The following is a 20,345-nucleotide window of genomic DNA, read 5'->3' as shown; positions in this document are numbered from 1 at the left end:
TTTGCATAAATTACAGACTCAGAGTGTATGTAGGACCAGTGGGATAGAAGGCAGAGTGAAAGAAGAAAGCAAAAAGACTATTTTAAGAGTGTAGGTGAGAGATGATGATGGTTTGGATGAGGATGGCAACAATGTTGAATGTGATAAATGATAACAGGCAGGGTATACTCTGAAAGTGGAGTTGATGGATCAAATGTGGTAAGAATGAAAAACGTTAAGGATTGTAGGTTTTTATAATGCTTAATTTTATGCGTCAAGTTAGCTGGAGCATGGTGTCCAGCTTTTGGAATTGGTTCTCTAATCTTACTAAATCAAAGGCACTGATGACTACTCCATTAGTAAACAGAGCATGGATAGTCTGTGGTGTGATGTGACAATAGAGGTTCATGAAGTATCGCCATTGGATACTCCTAATCAAACTCTTAGACAAGTTTCTGAGTGACCATGTTTTTAATATTTTAGAACATTTTAATCAAAATAATGAGTATGAGATTGGCTAGTTGCTCCTAATTGCACTGGACAAAGTGAGGAAATAAAAGGATGAGGAAATGAAAGGAAATAAAAGGATAAAAAATTCCCAGATCATGTGCTGCATAAATGACCTAAAAGTATCTCTGTCTGTCCTGAAAGAAACCCTTATCACCTGTAGCCAAAGAGCTGAGATTGCTGAAAACTAAACTCAGAGTCTCATCCCACAAGTGGTTGAATTACAATGCAAATTGAATTTTCAACCTCACAGGGTGTCTGCTATTAAAGTGAGGGCATAGATTGGGAAGGAATGAGATCCTGAAAATTTGATTGGGGACATATGGGAAGATCCTGATAAAGCTGGGGACATTGAACCCTTAAACTCCCATGAGTCTTCTTTGCCAGTAGAAGCAACCACTCCATCCTTATCTGAGGAGATTAACCCTCCTCTGCCTGAACAAATTGTAATGGCCTCCCCTAAGGTAGTTGCCTTACAAGACACTGCTGATTCTCCTCAGAACCTACCCCCACCACTCGTCTTTGCTTCTAGATTTATCACTGGACTCAAGTTCCTGTAGGCCCCTAATGGTGAGGTACAAAGTGTAACCCATAAATAGGTGGAGTACACTCCACAAGAACTACTTGATTTTTCCAATTTATATAAAGAGAAATCCAAGAAATGTGGGTAGGAGTAAATATTAAAGGTGTGGCATAGTGGTAGAAAGACCATAAAATTGGATCAGGCAGAATTTATTTAGGCCCACTAAGCAGAGATCTGGATTTAATGCTGCAACTTACAGGGTTGGAAAAAGCTCTAACTGGTTGGTTGGTTGGCTACCTGAAACACAAACCAACAGGTGACTGACACTAAATGAACTGAAATGCCAGAACTGCCTTGATAAACTAGAAAGGAGGAGATTCAAAAGCTTAGGGAGACTGGAATGTTAGAGTGGATTTATCATTTAAGATATGCTCATCCACCCTAGGAGGGTACAAAGGACATAATTTTCACTATGACCATGAACAACAAGTTTGTGAGGGGAGCCCCAACATTCTTGAGGAGCTCTGTGATTTTTTTTTCCTAATATTTATTTTTGAGAGAGAGAGACAGACAGAGTGTGAGTGGTAGAGGCAGAGAAAGAGAGAAAGAGAGAGAGAGGCAGAATTTGAAGCAGGCTCCAAGCTGTCAGCACAGAGCCTGACATGCGGCTCGAACTTAAGAACTGTGAGACCATGAGCTGAGCTGAAATCAGATGCCTAACTTACTGAGCCACCCAGGTGCCCCTGATGTTCTAAGTCAGAAATTATAGTGGGAACATCTGTCACTGAATTGGAAAACCTAAATGCAATGGAAGTAATTGAATCCCAAGATGTCAGAGGCCAAGTGGTGCTATTTAATCACCAAAGGCAAGGTGGGCATGATTACTATAATGGACAGCAGAATCAAAGCAGCAGTCAGAATATTATGACTTTCAGAGACCTACAGTATTGGCTAGTTGATCATGGTATTTCTAGGAGTAAAACACATGGTAAGTCTACTAAATTCTTACTTGATTTGTATAAGCAGAGAGATCTAGGTCACAGGAACAAGACAAATTTGAATTATAGAAGCAGAATCACAGACCCATAATTCCTAAACTCGAGCCAGTTTATAGAGACTAAGAACCCCTTGAATTGAAGGAAAGAGAGGACAGTTCCCCTTGTGGAAGGACCTCACCACACTGTCAAAAATGTATACTGTTAATATTTCTCTCAGTGTATTCCAAAGGGATATATGGCCTTTTATCAAGGTGACTATGTACTGAGGAAAATAAAATAATGCCCTTTTTTTCCACAACTTGTCTGTGGCACTTTTTCTTTTCAACATCCTGTTCTGTAGCTTCCTTGGTCTTTTTTGCCTGGATGCCAAAGAGCCTGGCATTGGCATGGTCATGCTAACACTGGCAAAGATCTTGAAGTTCTTCTCCTTTATAATGACTCTGGCTTTCTCCTTCTTATAGGCATTCCCTATAGGCATGACCAGTCTTGTCAGCTGGGTAGCCAATCTGAGTTCTTCAGAAGAGTTGTCTTCTTTCTTGGAGGCTGAGGGCTTCCTGGGGGGAGAGGATGAGCTTGGAGTGGTATTCCTTCAGCTGCTGCACATTGGCCTGCAGAGGTTTAGTGGACTTGTTCCACCTTCTTGGATCTACTGATCCCAATGGCCTGTGCCACCTTCTTGTGAATGCCAGCCACCCTTCCACCCTTTAACTCTTCCAAGCTGAAGCCCCTGCCAGCTTACACTTTGGTGTGATACCTCACCATAGGGCACCTCACAGTGGGCTGGATGGGCCCACATGCAGGGCATTGGGCATTGTGGCATGCCTTGGCTTCTCAGGTCTTGTATTTGTGGATCTTCTGCACCAGCTGGTTGAACCACATGGCCAAGTGCCCTGGCCTGTCCTTGTGGAAGTCACGCTTCAGGACCATGTCATTCTGAATGGGTGCCATGGTTGCTGCCTATGGGCCTCCTACAAGGGAGAACTAAAAATAGCGACCGTTTGAGATTATTGGACACAAGCTCTGCATTGACACCAAAAATATTACATATACATAATATTTAATAAATATGTATGAATATATATAATAAACATAAATAATATATATAATATATTTGTTTTTTTCCCTTTTCTCTCTTTATCATATCACATAAGATAAGATGTACAGATTTTACATTACAGTATTTAAGTACACGATATAAAGAAGAAAAGTGAATGTCACCTAAGGACTTTGCATCCTTTTCTAGGAAAACTATGAGTGTGTTTTGGTTGTACATAGGATATCTCTATCATGTTAAGCAGAAGTATGACCTTATAGCCTTTGTTTGGAGATTAAATATGATTTAAGAAGGTGCATATGGACGTCAAGTTGATAAGGGGTGGACGGTGATGGTTAATTTTATGTCAGCTTGGCTAGATGCTGATGTGAAGATACTTTTTAAATTAACATTTAAATTTAAGTTTCATTTAGAGAAATATTAACATGATTAATGTGATTAACATTTAAATCAATAGACTCTGAGTAAAGTAGATTACCCTTCATAACGTGAGGCAGTACCCTTTAATCGTTGAAGGCCTTAAGTGCAAAGACTATGGTTCCCCAAGGAAGAAGGAATTCTGCTTCCTGACTGTGTTTGGACTTACGCTGCAACCTCAACTCCTCCCCAAGTTTCTAGCCTATTGGCCTTCCCTACAGATTTCAGGCTAGCTATCCCTCAACAATTGCCTGAGCTAATAATTCTTTAAAAGACATCTCTCTTTCTACATGTTTACACATCTAATTGGTTCTGCCTTATGGAGAACCCTAACTAACACAGTTTTGATCTGAGCAGATAGGTGAATTGTAACATTGATGAAGATGAAACAGGCAGAGAACTGACTTGTGGTAGGGAGGGGAGAGAGCAAATGGAGAGGAGCATGAGTGTTATATTAGACATGCTAATTTTGAGAACCTTATTAGACAACCACGTGGAGATGTTGAGTAAGCAATTGGTAAATGAGTTTAATGCTCAGGGGATATGTCAGAACTAGAAATCTAAAACTGGGAGCCATCAGCATATAGAAGATGTTTAAAACACTGGAACTAATGAGCTCATCTATAGAGAGAATGTTGATAGAGAATGGAAGAGAGCTGACGACTAAGCCCCGAGGAAGTCCAATATTTAGAGGTCAGGAAGAAGGAGAACCAAGCATAAGGAACTAAAAAAGAACAGCCAAGAGTGCAAGTACAAGAAAACCCAGGAGATTATAGTGATCTAGAAGATAAATAAAGAAGGTGTCTTAAGAACAGGCGATTCATCAACTGTGTCAGATGCTGCCAAGAATTGGGAATTGTTCATTGGGTTTGGCATTGTGGAGGTCCACAGTGACCCTGAGAAGTGGAATATCAGTAAATGGTAGGGGCAAAGCCTGATTGAGATGGGATGCTTCCACTGCCCCACATGGCATTTCACATGTTTTTCTAATCTTCAATACTCTATTCATATTATATATCCAGATGATGGCTTCAACTTCTATTTCACTGGGAGGAAGATTCAAAGCAACCAGACGAAATCTATAGTATTTCCCCATTATCAAATCTTGTCATCCGTTGCATTTTTATGCAAATATTCATCTTCCCTGCTCCTATTTAACTCCTTGCTTTAATTTAATATCAACCTCCCAGGATGCACTCAATCTCATCCCCTCTTGCCTATCCTATGACTTTCCAATTACAATTGTACTTTCTGTTCTGCATCCTTTTTCTCTCTTTGCTGCATTGCTAACCTCACAATACAAAATACAGAAATTTCTCCCATTAAAAAAAAAAATCCTCCCTGGACTTTGTCATGGAAAAGATATATGGCTCTTGGGTACAGTGTAATGTGTTATGGCCTTCTTATTCTACACTGTGCTAGAACTTGTCCAGTAATGCATAAAGATCTAAACAAGTATCCACACATTCAATGTTCAGTAATTTGAAAATATTAACAGTGAAAAGCTGAAATTAAAATTTTCTAAGTGGATTCTTTTGGGTTTTCACACCAACTAGTAGTCAATACAAACACCCCCCTCTGCTTTCACACCAATCTTTCTTTGCTCTTAAATCCCACAAAACCCTACAGCACTGCCCCCATTTCTGTGCTCATTTTTATAGCAAAACTCCTTAGAAAGTTGTCCACTCTTGCTCTCTTTACTTCCCTAATAGCTATTTTCTCTTCAACTCATTCCAGTCAGACTTTGCCCCTACCATTTACTAATATTCCACTTCTCAGGGTCACTGTGGACCTACATTATGCCAAACCCAATGAACAATTCCCAATTCTTGGCAACATCTGACACAGTTGATGAATCCCCAGTTCCTAAGACACCTTCTTTATTTATTGTCTAGATCACTGTACTCTCCTTGTACTTGTGGCTGCTTTTTTTTCCTTCAGTTCCTTTTGTTTGATTCTCCTTCTTCCTGACTTCTAAATATTGGACCTCCTCGGAGCTCAATCATCAGCTCTCTTCTGTTCTCTATCAACATTCTCTCTATTGTTGAGCTCATTAGTCCCAGTGTCTTAAACATCTTCTATATGCTGGTGTCCCTAGGGAAGCACAGAATGATTGTTGGACTGTGCTGAGTCCTGCTTGAGGTTTGCCATCACAAATTCAGAATGTCCCTGTAAGAATATTGAATGTTTTTCTTCAGCCATACTGAGATGCTATGGAGTAGCTGCAAAGTGGTCAAGAACCAGGTTTAAACAGAGTTAGAGTTTGTCGTGTAAAAGTTACATGGATGGTGGTAGGCAACATTTTAAAGATGACTCCCCAGGATCCTATCCCCTGGTTATTCCATCAGGCATTAATCTAGCTCCTGCTATAAAGGAACTTTGAAGAGGTAAGGTTATTAATCAGCTGAATTTAAGATAAGGAGATTATCTTGCATAATCCAGGTGGGCCCAATGTAGACACATGAAACATTAAAAGCAGAGAGGCAGAAGAAGAGATTAGAGATATTCTAAGTATGAGAAAGATTCAATGGAACTTGTTGGCTTTGAAATGTGATGGTCTACATGCAAGGACCAGACAGTGGCCTCTAGGGGCTAAGGGTGGCTCCCAGCCAACAGCCTGCAAAGAAATGGGACCTCAGTCCTACAATTGTATGGAATTGTTTGGCCAACATCTGAATGAGCTTAGAAGTGGATAATTCCTCAGAGTCTCCAGGTAAGAACCCACAAGACATTGACCTATAGAACTGTGAAATAAACAAATGAGTGGTGTTTCAAACCACTGTGTTTGCATAGGAAATAAAGGTCAAGTCATTGATGGACTATGAAAAGGATTGGTCATTAGTAGTAGACTGTAGAATCCTACCTACATAGCAAGGTAAGGAGGAAGAAGAAGGAAGAGAGGAATGTTGAAAAAAAGTGGATTAAAATTCTTGATGAACTAAAGAATTATTGGAACCAGTGCTAAGCTGAAAAGATAGGATCCAAAATATGGCTGTAAAAGTGCATGGTAGAGATGGGATAAAAGACAAGACTTTTAGAAGAGGGAAGGACAATTTATTGTTAGAGGCCAGGATAATGGGTGGATTATCTGTACATGTGGTAAAACCAGATAACATAGTGACTGATACAGTAGCAGAGAAAAACTTATTGACTGAGGCAGGTGCTAAAGTCCCAAGTGAATGGTAAGGAAAAAGCATGGTATCCATGGATGATTGTGTTGTGTAGTGATGGCAGGCAATATAGTCTTATGGCATTTGCTTTGAAGAACATTGGATTTGGGGATGTGAGAAAAGAAATGATTTAGACACAGTAAGAAAAATCAAGAAAGATGATTATCCTACCATAAAGCCCTTCACCACATGGGGTGATGTGGTAAAAAACAAAACAAAACAAAACAAAATAAAACAAACAAACAGAAACAAGAGAAACGAAGAAACAGCTACTGCAGAGAAGAGCTTTAGGAAACCATTTCCCCTTAAAGAAGGTGAGGAGATTGCTTAGAAAAGAAGTTTTTGTTTGTTTGTTTTTGTTTTTGCCCTTATGATGCCCATGAATTCCAAAAGGATGAGTGGAAGAGTTTGGTGCTCTGCTGGGGCAAGGGTGATGGTGGTAGTGGTAGACGAGAGCTTGCATTAGATTCAGGGTTATATAAAAACATAAGGGAATAGGAATTCTTGTAAAAGATATCATATAAGTCTTGGACCTCTTGTGGAGATAAAATGTATGGCAATTTTGGAGAAGGTAGGCCATTAATTCTAATTTTACCTTCCTTCTTGGGATTGATTTTTTAAGGCATTGGGGCTGAGCTGATGGTATTGCAAGGGTAGAAATTAGTGCTCTTATTAGGTACATGAGAAGTTCTCTGGACTTTCCTTAAATCCTGATGCTTTACATTTAATAAAACTGAGGCAAAGAGAGATTGAGTAAATCTTCCTAATTTGTCAGCAAGCAAGTGGGAGAGCTAGGATGCAAAGTCAAGCAATTGGATTCCAGAGCAGAGTTCTGTTGTGCTAGAGGCACTCAGAAATGCTTGTTGACTAAACAAATGGTTGCAGAGAAACCTGTTATTTGGGAAAATGCCCTCCCTCTGGGGTGATGTCAGTTTGCTAAGGACCCAATACTAGTGAGAGGCAGAGCTGGGCATAATGGGCTTCCAAGACCACACCATCATAATGCCATGTTTTTCTATCTTATGCTTCTCTTAGAACATTGTTTTAGAAACCCAGTCACTATGCTGTGAGGAAGCCCAGTCTGCATGGAGAGAAAAGGAGGCCCACAGGCCCTCCGACAGTCATTGGATAAATTGTATAAATAACACTAACTTGCCAGCCATGGGAATGAGTCATCTTGGATATGGATCCTTAGCCCTAAATTGTGCTCCCCAAATGATGCCACAGGGGACAGACATAAGCCTTCCCTTTTGAGTCTTGCCCAAATTGCATATTTATGAGCAACATAAATAATAATTGTTATTTTAAGCCACAAAATTCAGGAGTTTGTAAAGCAACAATAAATAACTAGAACATTTGTCCACCGAACTACCTGATGTCCCTGAGCTTTTGCTTCCCCAGCTGTAAAATAAGGATCAGATCAACAGACCAGAGTGTTGCCCCACAGATTCACAAAATGGAAATATACATATTGTGGCATAAGTAGGTACTCAATAAAAGTTGCCTTTCTCCTCATGCCCTCTGTAGCTTCCCTCCCAGATTAGACAATGCAGCCAGAAATGTTTTGTATGTATATAAGTAGGCAAAAAAGCTGAGATCAGAGGGGCACCTGGGTGGCTCAGTTGGTTAAGTGTCCAACTTCAGCTCAGGTCATGATCTCACAGTTCATGAGTTCAAGCCCTGCATCGGGCTCTGTGCTGACAGCTCAGAACCTGGAGCCTGCCTTGGATTCTCTCTCTCTCTCTCTCTCTCTCTCTCTCTCTCTCTCTCTCTCTCTCTCTCTCCCCCCTCCTCCACTCACCCTCTGTCTCTTTCTCTCTCTCAAAAAAACAAAACAAAACATTAAACAATTGTTTTTTAAATGGGAGGAAAAAGAAAGGCTACTCTATCTGCTGATTCTCATCCCCCAATAGCTCACACTTTTGCTTTAGTTGAGTCTCTGCTTGAGACTCTCCATCTTGTGCCTTTCTACACATCAACATTCATTATTTTTCTCTGTAGCTCTGATCACCTGAATATTATATATTTGTGTGTCTATTATACTGACTTACTGCACTGACATGGAAACTCCATGAAAACAGGGATTTTTCACTTATGTCCCCCCCCCCCCTCTTTCTACAGCACCTGGAACAGTGCTTGACCTACAGCAGGAATTCCATAAATATTTGTTGAGTGGCTCAATGAATGAATTCTTTCTGGTATAGTCTCTCCTCTTGTTTTAATTTACTTCTTTCAGATGGCATGCAGAAGAACATGTTGAATGGAACATTGACTTTAAGATTAGAAAGTCAGACAGACTCTAAGAAAGGAAAAGGCAGTCAAATATGCCAATTACTTTGGAAGGGTAATGGCGTATTTTGAAATTTGGAGGCTGGTTCATTAAAATTCATTTTGCGCTACATAAAATAAGGAATCGGAAGCCTGACAGAAATGAAACTCAAATAGGCATTCATTTCCTTTATCTTTTTACAAGACAGATCAATTAGTAATTTTATGGTTGAAAAAACCCATTTTTAAATGTTATGTGGGACTTAGTGTAATATCAAATCTAGCCTAATGTCACCTTTATTAAGGAATTGAAAACACTTTTACATCTGTTCATTCTACTAAAAAAAAACCATACTGAGAAGCACATTTTTGTCATCTAAAGTTTATAACGGAGGAGAAAAATGGGCACAGGAATGATCTTGTTGCATAATTAACATCCCAAAAAGTAAGGGCGAATGATCAGCACTGGACTGGAACATTTTGAGCTGCACTTACATTTGTAAAGGAAGCTACGGAAACCCTCCCAAACAGGTGTGTTAGAGGGTCCAGATGGCCTCAACGAGAGGCCAGGAAGCCAACACCTTCTGCTGTGTTTCTGGCCACTCTCACAGGCTCAGTGGGTTTGGCTGCATCAGTGCCTTGTGCTGGGGGGCAGCCAAGGGGACACACAGGTGGTGCCGGATGAGAAACAGGGTTTCCAACAAGAGACTGCTGTGCTGCTGGAGAACGGCCTCCCTTTCCACTACCAGGTTATAAAACTAAGATCCAAGTCATTTATGGCTGGTAGAGATCCTAGATACTTTTAGGTAAGAGAGCATAGGTGTTATTTAACCTCAATATCCTAACTCAGGTAATTACATTATGCCACCTGAAATTTTCCCGGTAGGTTCAATCAAATCTGGTATTTTCCTTTGCTTTTTAGTCCTGTGTACAGTTGCTGTGCTGTTAAACAGCTGCTAAGCACCATTCTATACACCACAAAGAGTGTATATTCTTTATGAGTTGGATGTAGGGATGAGGATGTGTGATGCTGGCAAACCTTCTTGTGGAGCTCGTTCTAGCAGGATGTTTTGCTAATCATAAACAAGAAAACCTTTGGCCCTTTTGGTTGCAAACAGAGCCTTGGGAAAGTGATGCGGATTGATTCATTTGGTCCCTTCCAGTGAGAGTGAGGCAGCAAGGGAGTTTTACAAATCACAAACCTAATGATGGAATCTTTACCTGGTGCAGAGAGCCCTAAGGAATGATCACTGTGCAAATAAACCTACTGAGAAAGCTTGGGAGCCATATGCAAAGTATTATGATGGAGGCCACTTCTTTCCTCTCCCTTTCGCTTTTCCACCAACTTACCTCCATCTAGCATTCATATTCTAAAAGAGGATTACCCATGGAGGCGAACCAATTTTGAATACTGAAAGGACCAGTTCCCCAAACACCCACCTTCTCATTCTTCTACAGAATTCTGCTGGGTTAAGACTTTACGTTTAAAGAAAGGATCATTAAAATCAGCATGTGAATTTAGAAAACTAATCATAGCTACATGTATTATTCCAGCAGTTTTTAAATAGTTCCCTGTGACAAATATAGCATAGGAGATTCCCTTTGAGGACAAACTCCCAGGGTGTGTTTGATTCCAGGAGTGCTACTTAAAGTTCCTCCCTTCTATCACTAGTAGGGAACTTCAATGGACAAGTGAGGGAAAGAGGCATTATTGTGGGAAAAATATTCAATGCATTTTAATTTGCATAAAGAGAAATAACTTACTAATGCCAGTCCCTTGGCAAAGAAAGAGAATAGCCAAAATTTGTTTGTCTTTTTCTTCTTCCCTTTATGTAAGTCTGTAGTTTCAGAGAGAAACTGAACTTGCTCAACCAGTACCCTTTCCTGCATAGAAGTCTGAGCTAGTCCTCAGAGTCTTAAAAAAAGACCTTCCAAGCATTTTCCCCCCAAATAGGGCACTTTTTATCAATATTAAAATCTGTTAGAGCAGTTTGTATCACTCAGAACTACAAATGGCTTCATATCACAGAAACCTCAAGTGTGGCTCAAACAGAGACTTTTCTCACACGACCAGAATTCCAGAGACAGACAGTCCAAAACTGGGACAGTTGTTTTAGAAAGTCATCAAAAGCAAGGCTCCTTCTTCCTCTTGGTCTTAGCTTGTTTGTTTTAACTTCATGATTGCAAGATGGCCGTGCTTCAGACATTGCATCTGTATTCCAGCAAGAGGAAAAGAGAAAAATAAACAGCAAACGGTTCATATGATTCATGTCAAATGAGTTTGTCTCTTTTGACAGGAAAACAATATTATTCTCAAAATCTCCACTTGGAGACCTCCCCTCATTAGCCACAACTGGGCCATATAATCCTCTAGTTTCAAGGAGGCCTAAGGTGGTAAGTTCTTTTCTTTGGCCTAAACAGTGAATCACTGCTACTTGGAATGAAATCAGAGCTGATAAGGAAGTAAGGGTTATAAATAAAAAAAATTCATTATGAATAAGAAATTCAAGTTATGAATTAAAAATAGGAAAACAGATATTGTAGGTTAACAAGTAGTGGAAGCCACATGTCATTAATAAACTTCACAAGTTTATTTTCTGTCTTACCATTAACCTTCATGATGTGCAGATGCAAATTGTCTTGAGTGTGAACCAACATCATGGTCCCCAGAAAAATTTCCGTCAGCAGTAACTTTACTACATGTAGGAATTAAGTCTCAAACATACTCCTGTCCTTCTGTATCAACCTTAGGCACGCAGTGTTGAAACTCTTCCATATCATAATTCTCACATTCAGTCTTGAAGGGGTGGTCTGTGAAGTTAGCAAAAGATAGATTAAGAGGGGAAAAGGCACAGAATTTTTATTAAGAGTTACATACATAAGAGTTCATAGAAAAATGACACTCAAAAAAGTGGTTAGACTCAGGGGTTTGTATACCATTTTAACAAAGGAAAGGAAGTTTGAGCTTCAGAGGGCAATAAATTATGGGGAAGGGACTAGGAAATATATGGGGCAATGGATGGGAGATAAGGGCTTTTTAGTAAAGTTTGTGCAAACTCACCTTGGCTCTCTGTCTCAGGTGACAGTCACTCTTCTCTTCCTGATAAAATGAGGTCACCTTCACAAAGGGAAATTTATGTTCTGCTTTTAGGCAGATAAGGGGAGGGCAGAGAACACTTTCTGCATCTGTTAGTTCTCAATTGCCTTCAACTCAAAGTAATCCTTATGTCAAGATGGTATATTTTTAGGTGGTATATCTGATCCTTCAATACCTATCTGCAGGATCCCCCATATATTATCATTTGTTGATGAAAGAAAATTTGACGATTCTGTAGTGAAAATTTTTTGTCTAAAAGAGTCTGAAGTTGAAAGTCTTTAAGTAGAGGAGTCTCTGTATATGTGTCAAATGAATTATAGTAAACTTCACAGTTTATTGGGGTGCCTGGATGGCTCAGTTGGTTAAGCATCCGACTTTGACTCAGGTCATGATGTTGCAAGTCATGAGTTCAAGCCCTGTATTGGGCTCTCTGCTGTTAGTTCAGAGTCTACTTTGGATCCTCTCTGTCTCTCTCTCTCTCTCTCTGCCCCTCTCCAACTAGCGCTCTGTGTCAAAAATAATTAAACTTTAAAAAAGTAAATAAATAAACTTCACAGTTGATTATGGTCCAGGAATATATTGACACTGAAAGCTGAGAACAGCTGCACTAAACAATAAGGTTAGTCAACTGTTTTTTATCATAGGGTTAACATTTAATCTGGTGGATGGAATAAGATCCAGTACACACAGTGTTGATGGTTGAGTACGAAACAGAGAGAAGAGAAAATGAAATAGTAACAGTGAGGATGCTGCTAGGATAAGCAGTCACCATGTGGGAGGACAGAGCCAGCTGGAAAGTAGAAGGTAACTTTGAAATCCAACTTAACCTTCTCCCTGAACCAGGAGGCCAAATTTGCTTCTGCAGGCTAGAGCCAGATGCCTTAATTGTTACCCAATTTGCTTTATACTGAATCCTGTTAGATAAGCATTTATATAGTTAACTGAGAAGCATTAGCAACTTTATGAATTATGTTTCAGTGGGCCTTTCAATTATAAAAAAATAGAGTGGGTTTTTTTTTGCTTTGATTTCAAGAGTCAGTAGGTGAAATTATTGACCCAAGATTGGTATGAAATGCAAAGTATGGTTGTTAAATTGAGTTAAGGGGAGGAATCATGCACTTGAGAAAATTCAAACTCTTTCATTTCTGTTTGGTCACTAATGGCCTTGAGGAAGAACTCTTCCAGAAAACACTATGATTAGCATTATGTAAAGAGAGTCTTAATCTAGGCTCTCAATGGCCACTTGGAAGTGTCCTCAGGCCTGACCCACACCCAGATGTTGGTGGGAAAATGTTTATTCTCTACTGTGAGGTGTCTGTTTAAAAGCCAATTCTTCCTCCACTGCTGCTGAGGAATGGAAGAGTTTCTGAGCAGTCTTTTAAAACGTAATTTAACTGTCTAAGGCAAAACACAAGATAACTGTTTCCAGTAAAACTGCAGGAAAAATTCAGAAAGCAGAGTGAATTTTCTAATATGGAATCTGGCTGTAACAAAGGCAAACTCACTTCCATTTCGTCTTTAATGGCCACAATTTTAGGACTACTGCCTCTTCCATTAAAATGTCTCTGCTATGGTTTTGAATTGTCCCTCCTCAGTGTTGCCAAATCCTAAGTTACTAAATTGACCATTCTGCTTTTCATGTGTCATTGGTTTTTTTAAGTTTATTTATTATTTATTTATTTACTTGTTTGTTTATTTGTTTGTATATTTAGTAATCTCTACCACCCAATGTGGGGCTCGAATCCACAATCCCAAGATCAAGAGTCACAATCTCTTCCAACTGAGCCAACCAGGAGCCCCCTGTGTTTCATTGTTTTATTATTCTTTTTTAACCTCAAAGCCTCTGTTTTAAATGTTCACCAGTCCTGCTGAGAGAGAACAACCCTATCTCCATTTAGTTGTTTCTGTTTGCCATAATTTCTCCCCTTAGCCTAAAGTACATTTTAAATGAATAAAAACATCATTTTGTATTCAAGTTAGATATAAAGCTCATAGTCTTCCCTTATTTAATGGCCTGTACAAGACATGCTGACCTTGAGTTTGAAAGTCCAAGTTCAGAGATTTGCAAATTTCTTGGGATCCTGAGAATAGGTTTACAGGGCAGAGGGCACCACAAATTTCTCAATTTTAATAGTAGTAATAGTATGATTCTACCTCAGCTGGGCCAGATTTAACCTGGAAATGGAATGAAATGGAAAGCCAGATTGTTTTATAATTGACAGCTTTGTCTCTCAGCAGATGGCTGTAATCTCCTGCATGTGCCAAACACAGACTCTAGGATTTTTGAGTTTGTAGTGAAAACAGAAAGGACAAATATTTATCGTAATTACAACATTTGTGCATTGGATATAGTTTCACAGCCTTTTAATCCTCCTTGATTAGAAAATACAGAGTGATTTTTTTTTCCTTGCCAGTTCAAGAAGTTTGTTTACCATCACTTTGAGAAACATTTCAAGTTTTAATAAAGCTAGGTCATTCAGAAACAGAAAACAGCTCTTTTTTTAGTTTACTTCCTAGTGAATCTATATGTCACATTCAGGGAGTTTGAATTAGCAATTGTAGTCCCCAGTATGCAACTACAGCACTCAAATTCAAGAAGCATTGTAGTCAACTCTGGATTTGTCTGAGGAAATGATCCAGTTTTCAATATTTTCTTTTTCCACTCATTACTGCTGGTTAGGTCTTGTCAAGAAGGTCAGTTGGGGATCTCTAAAGTGATTTACATAATTAGGTTCTCTGTGTAGTTTATGGAAATTACTTCTGGGGCAGCGTGACCCATACCTGATTAATCCCATCAGATCATGCCCACCTCCATTGTTAATAAATCCTTAGTCAGCATCTACATTGTGGCCATCCTGGAAAGTACTGAGCTATTTCCAGAGAACTGCAAATTGTAATTCAAATGTAAAGTCCTTGGACTGAAATCAAGGTTTTCCTTCAGTTTTGGAGTAATGGGTGAAAATATAGGAAACTACATCAGCAAATGTAAGTTCAAGACATACCTCCTCCACTTTAAGCTTTGGTGCCTTGGGCAAGTCAATTAAGTTTTCTTAGATAATTTCCTGACTTGTCAAATGCTAAACCATTTAAGATTGTTACTTTGACAAAAACATCCAAAAGTATTATATATGTGGCCACCCAGATTCTTTCTTCTCTTTTTTTTTTTACTAATAAAAAATACTTTTTATTTTTAGCTGTGATGAAAACACATAAAATAAAATTCATCATCTTCACCACTTATAAGTGTGTAATTCAGTAATGTTAGTACATTCACATTGTTGTGAACTCAGAAAATTCATCCCTAAGATTCTGTTCTTCCAGAACCACTCCCAGTACCAAAATTTATACTAGTCAGGATACTCCAGAGAAACAGAATCAACAGAGAGAGAGAGAAAAGAGAGATAGAGAGAAAAGAGAGATAGAGAGAAGGGAGAGACAAAGGAGGGAGGGGGTGAGAAAGGGAGGGAGCGAGATTTATTATAAAGTCTTGGTTTACACTGATATGGAGGCTGACAAGTCAAAAATCTGCAGAGTGGGCTCATGGGCTAGAGACACAGAAGAGCCAATGTTCCAGTTGAGTCTAGGAGTACTCTGCTCTAGAACCAGGAAAAAGTGATGTTGCAGATAAAGTCTGAAGGCAGTTTGCTGAAGAATTCTCTCTTCCTCAGGGGAGACCAGTCTTTTTATTCTACTTAGGTCTTCAACTGACCAGATGAAGCTCAGCCACATTAGGTACAGCAATCTGTTTTACTCAAAGTCTACCCATTTAAATGTTAATTTCATCCAAAACACCTTCACAGAAACACCCAGAACAATGTTTGACCAAATACATGGGCACGCTATGGCCCTGACACATAAAATTCACCACCACACTCAGTAAAAGTCACCCCAAAATAGATTTTCCCTGCCTTTCACTTCAGCATTCGTATTAAGACCAGGGTAAACCTTAAGTGCAAATCAGATTACATCATATCCTGCTTAAAACTATTGAATTATTCTACATTTCCCAAAGGACAAAGGCCAAACTCCTTAAAACCACCTATAAGCCTCCTCCATTTCTCACCTGACTTCAATCTCTATTTCCAAGTGTACTTTCTACTCCTCAGAATTGATCCAATCTACCACATGAACTCCTTCTCTTCCAGCCTACAGAACCATTTACATTTCTTTTTTTTAATTTTTTAAAAATGTTTTAAAATTTACATCCAAGTTAGCATATAATGCAACAATGATTTCAGGAGTAGATTCCTTAGTGCCCCTTACCCATTTAGTGTATTCTCCCTCCCACAACTCCTCCAGTAACCCTCAGTTTATTGTCCATATTTATGAGTCTCTTCTGTGTTGTCCCCCTCCCTCGTTTTATATTATTTTTGTTTCCCTTCCCTTATGTTCATCTGTTTTGTCTCTTAAAGTCCTCATATGAGTGAAGTCATATGATTTTGTCTTTCTCTGACTAATTTCACTTAGCATAATACCCTCCAGTTCCATCCACGTAGTTGCAAATGGCAACATTTCATTCTTTTTGATTGCCAAGTAATACTCCATTGTATATATATTATCATTCATACATCAATGGACATTTGGGCTCTTTCCATACTTTGGCTATTGTTGATAGTGCCGCTATAAACATGGGGGTGCATGTGTCCCTTCGAAACAGCACACCTGTATCCCTGGGATAAATGCCTAGTAGTGCAATTGCTGGGTCATAGGGTAGTTCTATTTTTAGTTTTTTGAGGAACCTCCATACTGTTTTCCAGAGTGGCTGCACCAGCTTGCATTCCCACCAACAACGCAAAAGAGATCCTCTTTCTCTGCATCCTCGCCAACATCTGTTGTTGCCTGAGTTGTTAATGTTAGCCATTCTGATGGGTGTAAGGTGGTATCTCATTGTGGTTTTGATTTGTATTTCCCTGATGATGAGTGATGTTGAGCATTTTTTCATGTGTCGGTTGGCCATCTGGATGTCTTCTTTGGAGAAGTGTCTGTTCATGTCTTTTGCCCATTTCTTCACTGGATTCTTTGTTTTTTGGGTGTTGAGTTTGATATGTTCTTTGTAGATTTTGGATATGTCTGATATTATCTGATATGTCATTTGCAAATATCATCTCCCATTCTGTCTGTTGCCTTTTAGTTTTGCTGATTGTTTCCTTCTCTGTGCAGAAGCTTTTTATTTTGATGAGGTCCCCGTAGTTCATTTTTGCTTTTGTTTCCCTTGCCTCCAGAGACGTGTTGAGTAAGAAGTTGCTGCGGCCAAGATCAGAGAGGTTTTTGCCTGCTTTCTCCTTGAGGATTTTGATGGCTTCCTGTCTTACATTGAGGCCTTTCATCCATTTTGAGTTTATTTTTGTCTATCGTGTCAGAAAGTGGTCCAGGTTCATTCCTCTGCATGTCGCTGTCCAGTTTTCCCAGCACCACTTGCTGAAGAGATTGTCTTTATTCCATTGAATACTCTTTCCTGCTTTGTCAAAGATTAGTTGGCCATACGTTTGTGGGTCCATTTCTGGGTTCTCTATTCTGTTCCATCAATCTGAGTGTCTGTTCTTATGCCAATACCATACTATCTTGATGATCACAGCTTTGTAGTATAGCTTGAAGTCCGGGATTGTGATTCTTCCTGTTTTGGTTTTCTTTTTCAAGATTGCTCTGGCTCTTCAGGGTCTTTTCTGGTTCCATACAAAATTTAGGATAATTTGTTCTAGCTCTGTGAAGAATGCTATGGATTGCATTGAATAGGTAGATTGCTTTGGGTAGTTATAGACATTTTAACAATATTTTCTCTCATGAGCATGGAATGTTTTCCATTTCTTTGTGTCTTCTTCAATTTCTTTCATAAGCTTTCTATAGTTTTCAGCGTATAGATTTTTCATCCCTTCAGTTAGGTTTTTTTCCTAGTTATTTTACTGGTTTGGGTGCAATTATAAATGGGATGGATTCCTTGATTTCTCATTCTGATGCTTCATTATTGGTGTATTGGATTGAAACTGTTTTCTGTGTGTTGATTTTATATACTGCTATTTTACTGAATTCATGGATCAGTTCTAGAAGTTTTTTAGTGGAATCTTTTGGGTTTTCCATATAGAGTATCATGTCATCTGCAAAGAGTGAAAGTTTGGCCTCCTTCTGTGTGACTTGGATGACTTTTATTTCTTTGTTTTGTCTGACTGCAGAGGCTAAGATTCCCGATACTATGTTGAATAATAGTGGCAAGAGTGGACATCCCTGTCTTGTTCCTGACTTTAGGGGGAAAGCTGTCAGTTTTTCCACATTGAGGATGATTTAGCGTTGGGTCTTTCATATATGGCTTTTATGATCTCGAGGTATTGTCCTTCTATCCCTACTTTCTTGAGGGTTTTTATCAAGAAAGGAGGCTGTATTTTGTCAAATGCTTTCTCTGCATCTATTGAGAGGATCATATGGTTTTTGTCCTTTCTTTTATTGATGTGATGAATCATGTTAATTGTTTTGTGGATATTGAAACAGCCCTGCATCCCAGGTATAAATCCCACTTGGTCGTGTTGAATAGTGTTTTTAATGTATTGGTGGAGCTGGTTGGCTAATATCTTGTTGAGGATTTTTGCATCCATGTTCATCAGGGAAATTGGTCTATAGTTCTCCTTTTTAGTGGGGTCTCTGTCTGGTTTTGGAATCAGAGTAATGCTGGCCTCATAGAAAGACTTTGGAAGTTGTCCTTCCATTTACATTTTTTGGAACAGTTTCAAGAGAATGGGTGTTAACTCTTCCTTAAATGTTTGGTAGAATTCCCCTGGAAAGCCATCTGGCCCTGGAGTCTTGTTTTTTGGCAGATTTTTGATTACTAATTCGATTTCCTTACTGGTTATGGGTCTGTTCAAATTTTCTGTTTCTTCCTGTTTCAGTTTTGGTAGTGTATATGTGTCTAGGAATTTGTCCATTTCTTCCAGATTGCCCATTTTATTGGCATATAATTGCTCATAATATTCTCTTATTATTGTTTTTATTTCTGTTGTGTTGGTTGTGATCTCTCCTCTTTCATTCTTGATATTAGTTATTTGGGTCCTTTCCTTTTTCTTCTTGATCCAACTGGCTAGTAGTTTATCAATTTTGTTAATTCTTTCAAAGAACCAACTTCTGCTTTCATTGATCTGTTCTACTGTTTTGTTTTGTTTTTTTTTTCGGGGTTTTTTTGGTTTCAATAGCATTAATTTCTGCTCCAATCTTTATTTCCTGTCTTCTGCTGGTTTGGGGTTTTATTGGCTGTTCTTTTTCCAGCTCCTTAAGGCGTAAGGTTAGGTTGTGTATCTGAGACCTTTCTTCCTTCTTTAGGAAGGCCTGGATTGCTATATACTTTCCTCTTAGGACCGCCTTTGCTGTGTCCCAGAGGTTTTGGGTTGTAGTGTTATCATTTTCATTGACTTCCATATACTTTTTAATTTCCTCTTTAACTTCTTGGTTAGCCCATTCATTCTTCAGTAGGATGTTCTTCAGTCTCCAAGTATTTGTTACCTTTCCAAATTTTTTCATGTGGTTGATTTTGAGTTTCATAGCATTGTGGTCTGAAAATATGCACGGTATGATCTCGATCTTTTGTATTTACTTAGGGCTGGTTTGTGTCCCAGTATATGGTCTGTTCTGGAGAACATTCCATGTCCACTGGAGAAGAATGTATATTCTGCTGCTTTAGGATGAAATGTTCTGAATATATCTGTTAAGTCCATCTGGTACAGCGTGCCATTCAAAGCCATTGTTTCCTTGTTGATTTTTTGATTAGATGATCTGTCCAGTGCTGTGAGTGGGGTGTTGAAGTCTCCTACAGTTATGGTATTACTATCGATGAGTTTCTTCATGTTTGTGATTAATTGATTTATATATTTGGGTTCTCACACATTTGGCACATAAATGTTTACAATTTTTAGGTCTTCTTGGTGGATAGACCCCTTCATTATGATATAATGCCCCTCTTCATCTCTTGATACAGTCTTTATTTTATTTTTTTAATTTTTTTTAATGTTTATTTATTTATTTTTGAGAGAGAAAGAGACAGAGCACGAGCAGGGTAGGAGCAGAGAGAGAGGGAGACACAGAATCAGAAACAGGCTCCAGGTTCTGAGCTGTCAACACAGAGCCTGACTCAGGGCTTAAACTCACAAACCATGAGATCATGACCTGAGCTGAAGCCGGACGCTCAACTGACTGAGCCACCCAGGTGCCCCAATACAGTCTTTATTTTAAAGTCTAGATTGTCTGATATAAGTATGGCTACTCCGGCTTTCTTTTGTTGACCATTAGCAAGATAGATGGTTCTCCATCCCCTTATTTTCAATATGAAGGTGTCTTTAGGTCTAAAGTGGGTCTC

The 20,345-nt window shown here is 39.0% G+C and overlaps 1 pseudogene; it reads right to left on the bottom strand.

Annotated features, from left to right (window-relative positions):
* Positions 1 to 2,153: 2,153 nt before the first annotated feature.
* On the bottom strand, positions 2,154 to 2,996 carry LOC106974334 (60S ribosomal protein L13-like; annotated as a pseudogene).
* Positions 2,997 to 20,345: the final 17,349 nt, after the last annotated feature.

The sequence above is a fragment of the Acinonyx jubatus genome, chromosome B3, assembly GCF_027475565.1.
Source record: "Acinonyx jubatus isolate Ajub_Pintada_27869175 chromosome B3, VMU_Ajub_asm_v1.0, whole genome shotgun sequence".
Classification (NCBI taxonomy): Eukaryota; Metazoa; Chordata; class Mammalia; order Carnivora; family Felidae; genus Acinonyx; species Acinonyx jubatus.
Note: the sequence above shows the minus strand (reverse complement) of the source record. Positions and strands in the feature narration are given on the sequence as shown.